This window comes from Ammodytes marinus (genome assembly GCF_949987685.1).
Source record: "Ammodytes marinus genome assembly, chromosome: 1".
In the NCBI taxonomy this organism is placed as follows: Eukaryota; Metazoa; Chordata; class Actinopteri; order Uranoscopiformes; family Ammodytidae; genus Ammodytes; species Ammodytes marinus.
In genome coordinates, this window is record NC_137230.1 from 5,502,317 (window position 1) to 5,514,785 (window position 12,469).

Sequence of the window (12,469 nt, forward strand, 5' to 3'; positions counted from 1 at the left end):
ACACACACTCTCTCCCTCACCTCATTACATGAAGTGTGAATGTTAATTCTAGTGGGTTTATTAGTCAGAATCAAGGAGAGGGGGGGAAAAATGAGAGAAGGTTAGCATTTTTATTGTTCATTACAAGTGGCTCTCTAGTGGTACCTGGGATTTTTTTTTGGGTGGTGGGGGGGTCTGCTGTTAGGCTGTGGGTGGGTGGGTGGGTGTAAAAAGACAGTCGGTGGAAAAGGTTGGTGCACTACGAGTGGCTATTGTCTGATTCATAATTATATTTTTATTATGACTACGCTCGGGGGCCCCCTTCACACTGTACAAAGCAATTTCTGGGTAGAGAGCGTCAGGCTGCGAGGGCAAAGTGTTTACATACCAAATTATAAGAATATACTGACAGCGGTTGGTTGTTAATAAGCCCTAATCACTTCCCCTAATTTAATCCGGTTGCTATGGTAAACAAATGACACTTGAGGCTGACTGGTGCATGGTGGGAAGGAGGAGAGGGGGAAAAAAAGAGCTATGCCCGGTCCAAGGAGGGAGAGGAAAAAAGAGCTGATGAAAGACAAACTGACACACACACACACACACACACACACACACACACACACACACACACACACACACACACACACACACACACACACACACACACACACACACACACACACACACACACACACACACACACACACACACACACACACACACACACAAGCACACACACACACCCTCCTCTGACGAGACACCTGCTGTCCTCTGTGCACCGTACATGTTCGTAGGGGTTGAGTGTGATCTCCTACAAGCATGAGAAGAGAGAGAGAGAGACACACAGAGAGAGACAAAGAGAGAGAGAGAGAGTGCACTTGTATTTGTGTACGTGTGTTGGTCAAAGACAGCTGTTTGTGCAGTCAGCAATGCCGCTCTCCTCAGAAAGCAGAAAATTGAGCGGGAATTGGGCTAATTGTACGGAATGATTGATGCTAGTGGAAAAAAACTACAGTACATTAAAAAACACAAAAGCATAGTCGTAAGTGTGCAGGCACACGTATGCACTCATGCAATCACATGCAACTCGCACACACGCAGACACGCTTATTCATGCACACACACACACACACACACACACACACACACACACACACACACACACACACACACACTGCCTGGAGTTTTCAGATATACAGTAGCTGAGACAGGGGTTGTTTTACAGCGTAGCTTGGACCTTGGTATTATTTTCTTCTGACATTGGAGGAATTAAAACTCATATGAGGAATTATGATTCAAGGGATTTTCAAATATAATGATAGCAAAGTGTTGCTGTTTTTGAACTCTGTCAAACTCAGCAACCGTGAAAGCACACCTTAGTATTTCTATTGTATGCAGTGTGTATTTTAAATGGTTTCAAAGGGACCACGCATTGTTTCCTAAAAAAATATGAATATCATGTGTGACAAGATAAATATGAGTCAATCAAATGCACAGGAAGAAAAATGGTTAAAAGATAACAATAAACACTTCAGTAATATAGTCAAAAACAATAGAGTGTTTTAAGATGTCTTCTCTTGCTCCTTCCCTTCATGCATTTCTAAAATGGTTAATCAGTTCAACCTTTTGCTGAATCCACAGAACATATATTGACAACAATTTTCATATTCAAAATAATTTCTAAAACTAAAAATACTTGACAGTTTGGCACTTTTATTATCTTTGAAAATGTAAATATCTGAGTTCTGCTCAAAGAAAAACAAGCCGCTTCATGATGTCCCTTTGGGCTATGGGAAATCAAATAAAGACTCAAAAAAGATAATGAATATTATAATAAAAGGCAGAGTAATCCATAATCGTTTGTCACAGACCCATTATGATCATATTTCTTGATCAGAATATCCAGGTGTCCACCTAGATACATTTCCTATAAATGCCTTTATCCAGGGACATACAGTATTCTCACAGCTCATTGTTGGCCACCTCTTGAACTTGCTAACAGCCAAACATGGCTTGGCGGCTGCTATTACACAGAACGCATTAGTTAGAAATTCATCTCCATGCAGAATGATTGTCTATTAGGGATGCATGTCCACTGCTTGTCAGATGGCAGTCTGCCTGTGCATGTACACATTTGAACGCTTCAAACACATTTTTAACCACGTCCTTTTGAATGGCAAGCATCTCTTTTCCACAGTGCGTAAATAAGAAGGTAGAATCCAGTATAAGTATCCAGAATACAGTGGGCTACATTGGCTTCATCTCCTCCCTCTGTCCCCTGCTGATTGCAATCGAAAACCTAAAGAAAAATCTCCAGATAATACACTCTCATCCAGAAAATAAGAGAGACTGGGGAAAAAAGGGGGATGAATGCTTGACAATGGCTTTCAATTCAGGGAGGTTGTGGGTTACAGAAGATACACAGATAGAGCATAGCAATAGTGTCCGTGTGTGGTAGAATCCCCTCTTTAGTAGGCTACTACTAAATCAGTCCTTCCTTTATGATATTTCCTATTTCCCTAACCCGATTCATCTTATTGCAAGTAAGCACGTTTTTTAAATATAGTTGAACGGTTGCTGCCTCTTTACATATACTGGCTTAACAAATGTGGATCTATTGGACGGAAGAGAGAGAGAGAGACAGAGAGAAAGAGAGAGAGACATAGAGGAGGACAGTCGTCCTTCTGGCTCTGGTAATGGTTTTCTTATTCTCTCTATCTTCTCCTTATAGATGCATATCAATACGTATCGCGGCGTCTCTCTGCATAGAGCCTGCCACATCCAATATCGGCCTGGACATTTTACATAATTATTATTTTCAGGAGTCATTGGGGTCTCATAGAAGGGAATGTAAGTGACAGGCATTTAAAATGGTTTTTAAATCATGCGGGATAACCAGGGCCTTTCAGAAATAATTGTGTCAAACTGCTTCTCACCTTTTTTTTTTTTCCTTTTCGTCCAATCAATATGCAACACTTATTCACGGCCTAGACGACTATCCATCAAAAGGCAAGGCAGCGCTGCTCTTTAATATACATGCTTGCATTTTAATGGGCTACTTTAAACAACAATACCGGAGACAACAATGTGTTTCTGTGTAATATTCCCCGTAAAAATTGATGATACAGCCTCTTTTCACAGCACAAGGCTCTAGTTGCTCTCCTCTCGCGCGCGCACACACACACACACACACACACACACACACACACGCGCGCACCGGATGTACAGACACACACATTCACACACGCACCGGATGTACACGTTCACACACACACATGTGCACTCGCGAGGTGTATGCACACAAACACACACACACACACAAACAGTTTGTTAAGTGGTGGCCTAAGTCGATGTAATCACATTCACTTTGTTACACGGCTCGTAAATGATTTAAAACTAGATTTCATGCATGCTTTCATACTAATTCAGCTCTCTCGTATTTTTTCATTTTGGCCGGAAAAAACTCTGAGAACAATCACGAATTACCCCCGTTCTCCAATTAAGCCTCTAAACAGGACCAAGAGAAGGGGAATCTATTCATTTTCTTTTGATTAAAATTATCGCCACTTGCGGGGAGCTTTGGGGGGTTTATATATTAAATAATGCATCATTTTATAATTATATAGAATATATAGATTTTTTTAAATAGGATACTGGTGCGGGGGAAAAAAACGGTGACTTTAATTAGATCGGTGTGTAAGATATCTCGGGGGTATGATAAAACAATGTTAAATATCTCGCAATGATGGTAAACTATGTTCCAACAGATAATGAAACACAAATAGGGTCTCGCTTTGCCACGGCTCCTATTTGTTTCGAAACATCCCCACATGCATTTTCTTCTTGAAATTTCATAATTATATTGAAAATATGATCAGGGGGATAACGTGGCTAGGTGCTAAATATGATACTGCTTGCCCCCCCCCCCCCACCTATTCAGAGGCATACATTATCATCCTATTACTATTAGAGTAAATTACTAGAGAGAGATGAGCATGTTGTGCACTGAGAGGGAATACACAAATGCACTGTAGCACACTCCCTTAAGATGCGGCGTCACAAACACTCTCACTGACACACACACACACACACACACACACACACACTGGCGGTACATGTGAGCTAATAAACAGGCGCAGACGGTCAGAGGCAGCGCGATAGCCACACACACACACACACACACACATGACATGCTAAGGTCTAAAATTAGCAAAGAGCTAAACAGCGCTTGGCACAGGGAGGGAGGGGGGCAAAGATGCTTTTTACAATTAAAGCAAAATTAAAGATGCACTAAAACAGCAACACTTTGCCAAGCAAACGACTGCCTGCAGCCTCTTACAAAATTACAGCGGGCTAATTTAAAACGAAGGACAAACAGTGGCTGTGAGGGTGTGTGTGTGTGTGTGTGTGTGTGTGTGTGTGTGTCACAGAAACCCTCTCCCATTATGATTGCAAGGCGCTCAGACCCCCTCATTTCGGGTCTATATATAAAGTATGTAAATGTCGTCTGGCTGCGACAGTCAGAAGCGTCAATAGAAGTTGACAGCTGAATTATAAACCGCAGCCGAAATCCATCAGTCTTTTGTTTTAACCCGGAGAATGGAGCAGTTTTTAAAACCCAACAAAGGGCCCTTTAATCAAATTCTCAAGGTTGTTGGCTTTAGCATTGTATTAGTTTAATAGTTTCTGCTGCACCATTGACGTTAATGACACATTCCTATGTAAATATAATGTGGCTCCCAGAAGCCATCAAAACATTTTAAGGTCCAATGAATACAGTTGCATTTTTTTTTCTTTCTTTCTTTCTCTCCCTCTCCCTCCCTCCTCCCTTTCCTCCCCGTACAGAAATGTCTTTTTATTTAGCAATCTCGGCACAGAGCATGGTGATACAATAAAAAGGAGGGGAGATTGATTAATGGAGACTTTAAGGTAGTGATGCGAGGCACTGATACAAATAACTGTGGAGAGAGAGGGAGAGAGAGAGAGAGAGAGAGAGAGAGGGGAGAAGATTGTTCCTCCCTCCTTTATTTCCCCCAACACAAACACACGCACACACACATTAATCTATACACACACATGCACACACACACATTAATCCACACACATGTGAGCACATGTACTGTATGTGCACAGACTTTTAAAGAAATCATATATGGCTGTGCACCCCCCCGACCCACCCAACCAACCACCCACCCACACACACATGAACACGCACACACACACACACACACACACACACACACACACACACACACACACTCACAAATCTAAATCACATGTACAGTTTAGGGGGCCTTTTGGCATAGATTCATCACCCACGATTGAAAAGATAATGAAACTGCATATTTTCTCACCATTCAGAGCCTGATGAAAGCATTTAGAGCAATATAGCAGAATATATTAAAGACAGTGTCATCTTTTGAGAAGCCTCACAACATGTGACTGTCGAGAGAAAGAGGAAAATATGGAGACATATGGTTAATAAGCTTGCCTTTGTATGTAAGCACGTCTTAATTCAACTCTTTTGGTGGATATACTGCATTGAAGTGGTTGTTGGTCATTTAAACGGGGGGTCACACCACGTTAGAAATTATCCCTGCGTTCCAATTCACATACTCTTTCTTTTTACTACACTACATACTAAAGTACAGAAGAGTTTTAGGGCCACGGGAGAGAAAAAGAAAATCAGATAAGGAAGATTTTTTTTTTCATTATGTCGAGAAATGTCAAGAATAAAGACGAATACTCCAAAATGCTATTGGAGAGTTAGAGGGACATTTATGTAGCTTCAGCATACTACAATTGACGTGCACGTATTGGGTCATCCTAAATCTTTTTCTGGCATACTAAATAGTAGGGAAGTATGGGGATTGGAACGCAGGGTTAGTTTGCACAGACAGCACTGAGTTAAAGGGAGAGAGAGATGTGATGGAGATTTAGACATGTACCTTCAAGCTAAGAATCATCATCCAGTCATAGTGTTATGTTTTGTTTTCTGGATATGTGTGATTATTTTTCATTGTTAAAAAGCCTAACAGAGTGAAATGAACATTGTATGGTATCCACATATTCCTTTTTAGAAAACCCTGCTTCTATCAGTATGAAATGTACTCTATTTAGTGGTGTGGACATTATTAAGAGATATATTAATGCATCACATTCCAATCAGGAATCACCTTTGTATATCGATCAAGTAGAAGACTTTTGTTAATCACAAACTACTTTTGGCCATTTTTTTTATTGGGCAGCGTATTCAGACCATGTATGCAGCAGTACCACACTGTAGTACAAAAGTAGTACCAAAAAAAAAGTTATCAGAAAGACAACACAAACAACAAAATGAACTAAGTATGCAGTGTAACATATAGACAGACATTATCATACTATATGTTTGTATACATTATTAATTAACATGCAAGTATTTTAGATGGTTGCAAAACTCATTTTTACTATTTTATATTATATACCTGAATATTAATAAAATGTCCAAAAGTGACTCTTATCTTCCAATGGGACAGTAAATATACAACGCTAGAAATACATTTAATGTGTGAATGTCATGTCTGCCTTTCCTTTAGGAATTTAATTCATTGTTTGAATGTCCAAAAACATTATTTTTTCTTGATATTTGACTGTTTAATGATTTATTTTTAAATGAAGTATGACAATCATTGTAGTAGATTATCAACTGTGTTCTGAAAACTTACTAGCTTGACTTTGCCTCACAGAAATGTACCAATAGTTTTCCCATTGTTCGGCGTGTTAAGGATTTCATACGATTATCATGATTAAAAATGTGCTCATAATCCATTAAGAAAGAGCTTATAGTGCCTTACAATGGAATGTGAGCACCAGTCTGAGAAAAGTGCACCCAAATAAAAGATCAAGTGCATTTGAGCACTTCCATTGCACACACACACACACACACACACACACACACACACACACACACACACACACACACACACACACACACACACACACACACACACACACACACACACACACACACACACACACACACACACACACACACACACAGATCACTCTTACACACATTGCACAGATTTCTCATGCATCGTCTTCCTGTGTGCTCCGGGCTGTAACATTTGCCTTCTTAGTCAAGGAGAACAATCTCATTTGCAGGGAAACAAATTATAAAAAAAAGGTTGTAGCTGTGACAATAACCCAAATTCCATCCTTCTTATTCCCCCCCCCCGTTCTTCTTCTTCTACTTGTTTTTTTTAAATGTACAATGCAAAGTGTAAAAATAAACATGAAGGCTCAATTTAGTTTGGTTTTCAGCCGTAGCATTGAGAGATAGGTGGGCAAAGAGGAGGGTCCTTTCACATTTCACACAGACTTACCGACAAACACACGCACACTCACACTCACACACACACTCACACAGACAAGAAACACACACACACTAGCCTCAGGCCATAAGGGAGCCTTAGCGTCATGCAATGTACCCTAATCTCACACACACACACACACACACACACACACACACACACACACACACACACACACACACACACACACACACACACACACACACAATACATATAACAGATTGTTATTAGCTGTAGGAAAGAGAAACTGGGAAACAAACAACTCCTACACGCAAACAAGCGTGAGAAGTTTTTTGTCTGTTCGACAAAGATCTTCATACTGAAAAAAACCCCACAAAAAAAGATAAAAAGAAGGGAGCGGGACAGGAAGAGGTGAGGGAGGAGTGTGGTGCTGTGCTGTGTCTCTCCCTGCGTTCCAATTCACTTACTTTTTCTTTTTACTACACTACATACTAAAGTACAGAAGAGTTTTAGGGCCACAGGAGAGAAAAAGAAATCAGATAAGGAAGATTTGTTTTTCATTACGTTGAGAAATGTCAAGAATAAAGACAAACACTCCAAAATGCTATTGGAGTTAGTGGGGTATTTATGTATTTTCAGCATACTACAATTGACGTGCATGTATTGGGACATCCTAAATCTTTATCTGGCATACTATACAGTATAGTAGGGAAGTATGGGGATTGGAACGCAGGGTCTGAGTCTTTAACCCTGTGCTGTCTGTCACTTTGACAGGTGTTCGGATGAAGACATTTTTTTTCCCCATTTGTGTGACCGTATGACATGATTGCTCTATCTGGTTTCAATGCTTTTTTTTTCTTCCTTTTTTTTAATTTTTTTTTAATGAAACAAAGGGAACGTACAGAGACATGATGGGGTTCCAGTCAATTTACTTAACACGTTGCTTGTTTTTACACCTACCGAATTATAAAGATAATACATTCCTCATTAGTAAATATAAGCTATTATATTCATGTCAATATAATACACCAGTCTACAGTACTGAACAGTATCATTTCCTGCCTTAATTTCATGTCTTTGTCACAAGTGATTCATCTAGATATAAAGCTACAGTACGTAACTTGTCACCCCATGAGTAATTTTGAGTAATTACAACAACACCAGCCTGTAAATGCTGCCATACTGAGGAATCATCTCATCTCATTTGGCAGTGGCTTGAATGTAACCAATATTCATTTATATGACAAAATTACGCACTTTAGCTTTAAGGGATCAAAAAAGTCCTTATTATTCTAGATCTAATCTTCCAATATATCGGTCATTGGAATTTAGTGCTCCCTAATATTGAAATCAGCATAGACCACAAGTAATTGGTCGGGTCCCATTAGCAGCTCCTACACAGAAAGTGCGTATGTTTTTATCACTTATCCGAATCATCTGATCCTATAGCCTCTTACTGGCATCAGTCCCCTGACCAGTGCCATGCACACACCTCAATGCTACGCTGTGGGAAGCTATCTACCTGATGAGGACAGACGGCCAGAGAGCAGAGGAAAAGCATGGGCGAAGACAGAGTGAACTTCTAGATAATCTTTTTACTTGCTGTTGGGTAAACATCCAGTGTTTGTTGAGTCTGTTGCCATGGCCGAGCCAAGTGGTGAGTGATGGATGCTGGGGCGCTAGCTGGCTGATTAAAGCCCTATCTTCTTCAAAGTCGGGGGGGGGATTTTCACTCTGACATTTAAAGAACAAACACAAAGCTCAGCTGGGTGGCATATTTGCCCATTGTTCCTTTTTAAGATAAAACGTCCGTCCATGTGGAAGTCTAAATCTCCTCAGCTAGCTGGCTATATTTTGAGGGTGTCTTTTTCCTTTATGTCTTGGGCTGCTCAGCGCCTCTGGTTTGCGTGCATGTGTTTCTATATAGTTCCTCATGGCTCTACATGCATTTGTGTATGTGTTGGTGTATGTTTGTTTGTGTGTGTGTGTGTGTGTGTGTTTGTCCGTGTTTTCTGTGTGTGTGTGTGTGTGCGCGCGCTTGTGTGTGCTCATGTGTGTTCCTGCATATAAAAAAGCCCCCTCATCCACTCATGGACCCCGGTCCAACGTTTGGCGTTGGTGGCGGGCCACATGCAGTGGTCTGATAGAGCCCTGGAGTCTACGGGAGTGGCTCCACACACACACACACACCCACTGCTGTCGTATGGAGGAGGCCCTCTCTCTTATCAGAGCAGCCAGCACGGTAAACTAGGATTAGCATCTAGATCTGTGAAGAACCGGACGTCAGCAACCGCATGGGGACAATGGTGACGGAGGAGGAGAGGAGGTAGAGAGGAGCAGAAGATGGAGATAGAGGGAGCAGGGGGGAGTGTTAGAGGAGATAGAGGGATGTCATACTCACCACTCCAGCAGAGACCAACATTCCAGCCACCCCCCCCCCCCCCCCACCCCCCCGGCCAAACTCATGGCTTTCAGAACTTTCCCATCTTTTCCTGCCATTTTTAAGCCACGTTGTATTGTTTCTTCTTCCACTTCTTTGGTCCCCCCCTGTGGACAAAAGTGCATGAGAGCAAGCCATGTGCCATGTGTCAAGGCCTTTCCTGGGACTTTTGCTGGTGGTCTGATGTGGAGCATGTACTTCACATTCAACAAAACGAAAAAACACCAGAGAAAAACATCACACTTCATGGGAGCAGGAGCTGAGTGCTGGGGCCCCCTGTTTTTTTTGAAGTCTTTCTTTGAAAATAAGCGAGGCAATCCCCTTGGCCCAAGGATCATATTCTATTTACGTTCCCTTTGCCAACGACACAGGCGACGCCGGCCAAATTCACAAAAGAAGATCCATATTGGAAAAGCCGGCTAATCCCTGATTGAAAGTTCATGTGTTGGCTTCGATGGATAAGCTCTGGCAGATTTTCCCGGGAAAAGGGGAGTAAAGGAAGAAAAAAAGGCAACAAAACTGGGATCCTTTCTTTTTTTTTTTCGTTGAAAAGTGGATGTCGGTATCAGCGGCGTGGCAAAGCAGAGCTCATGTCCTCTTGTTGAGAGCCGGCCTGTTTCACACTCAGGGCCGCAGTGGGCTCTCTATCTTCTTGACCTAATGCAATAGGCTACGTGGTGGTCTTCACAAGCACTTGAGCTTTGGTCTGGAGAAGAACTCGAGGTTAGTGGGGTTGCTCCAAAGGTCCACCTCAGACAAGAAATTATACTACCTTAGTTTTATTTCCCCCTTTTTTTTCTCTTTGTCCATGTATTGCTTCCTCCATTCACTCACCCACTCCTTCCTCTCTTGTCATGTTCCCATCCTTCCCTGGCTCCCTCTCTCCTCTCTCTCTCTCTTCCAGGGGTGGTGGCTATGGCTAGAGAAGCCTGCACAGATGGCAGGCCAGCTTGCCTTCAGGGGAAGGGCTCCACAGCTTAAACTTCTCTCCATTTTTTCCCTCCTCTTTTCTTCTTCTTCTTCTTCTCCTCTTTTCTTTCGGCTCAAACTTTTGGCCTGGAACTTTTCACGTCTGGCGAGGCCTTTATCTCTGCGTGCACGATGTGAAGGGGGGAAGGCAGGGTCCTCCAAGGATGGAGGAGGAGAGGGGGGGCTATGGCTATTTCAAACGCATGAGCTGTCCTTGGATCAATAGGGGCCATCGGTATCAGTGGAAAAACCCAACGGAGAGACCAGTAGTAGAGAGAGAGTGTCAGTGGCGGGCGGTGGTGGCGTGTGCATTAGCCGTTGACTATAGCCGATAATGTGACACTCGGAATTGTCACATTTCAAATCTTAATCCCTTGTCATTCTAGGTAAAGCAATGCATTTTACACTCGTCTGGTCGTTTGCTAAACAGTAGCGGTGCTTTAAGTAAAGGGCTTTCTGCTCACATTCTAACATCCTGTGATTTTCTTTTTATGTCGCCCGCTTCTTAATACTACCCAGAGGCTCTCACTCTCTCCAGTCAGACAATAGAAGCATTATCAAGCACAAGTGTTATTACAAGTCAGAGTTTCCTGAGAGAGAGAATCCTCTCTAGATCAATGTCTTTCCCGAGATGACCCTGTGATAATGGTAATATTACCTCTCGCTATCTCTCCACACATCATTTTGCACTCGAAGTCAATGTGAACAGTGTTCCTCCCTAATGGCTCTGCTATACTTAAAGCCGTCACCGCCATAAGTGGGCTTGTTAGTGGTGCGCCCCCTTGCCTCTTCACAGGATCAGCCCCAACAACTTGACCCTATGTCAAGTGATCACCTGATAGCCAGCAGCGCTCTGTTTAAGGCCCCCCCCCCCTTCCTATTCAGCACACACAACTCACACTCTTTTACACTCTCACAACTCCCGACAATGTAAAGCAAACCGTTTGAATTCAATCTTTTCTTAGATTATGTAAAGTCCCAGTATTCATTTGTGAAAGGACATTGGTTGCACAGGGCAGGGGTTGCACAGGGCAGGGGTTGCCATGTCGGTGACCTAAGGAAAGGCCAAAAGGTGCTGCAAGAGTTTTTACCATTTCTTTACCATACATTTACTATATAAAGTGAGTACAATTTTCAAAAAAAATGTGGCAAGATTAACATTAACTACATTGTATATGATAGTGAATGTATCATATGCATTTTAAGAAAGTGGTGGAAGTAATTGTGGTTTAAAATGATGCCTACACATTACAGCCCCCAGAATGCCTTCTCTGTAGGAAGCTCAAAATGCATCTCTATACTTAAACAATATACTCTATACCACGTTCAATTATTTAGCCAGCCTAAAGTCAAGCTCATTAGCATACTTCAAGTCATATCATATGTCACTGCCAACGATCAGATATCAGGTCTAGTTTCTATTTGGAAGTCAATTTTTTCTTTTACAATGAACCAAATTTTATGAGAAAATCTTAAGAGTTAGCTGATAACCCTAGAGCAAAATGTAGCGCATACAGGCCTATCTAATCCTAGTATTAAAACGTTAAAAAATTCTGAAAAATATACAATTATAATTTCTGATTTAAGTACAGCATTTTCACAATATTCAGGTACTTTTGGTTTCATTTGTCCAGATTTTTTTTTAGCTTTTTATCTCAGATTTCTGCCTCCACTCTAGGACAACCGATTAAAATGCCACAATGGATTTAAATGTCATTTTTGATGCTCGTAGCAGCGACAAATATTTCAAAAAGTCCTCGGCAAA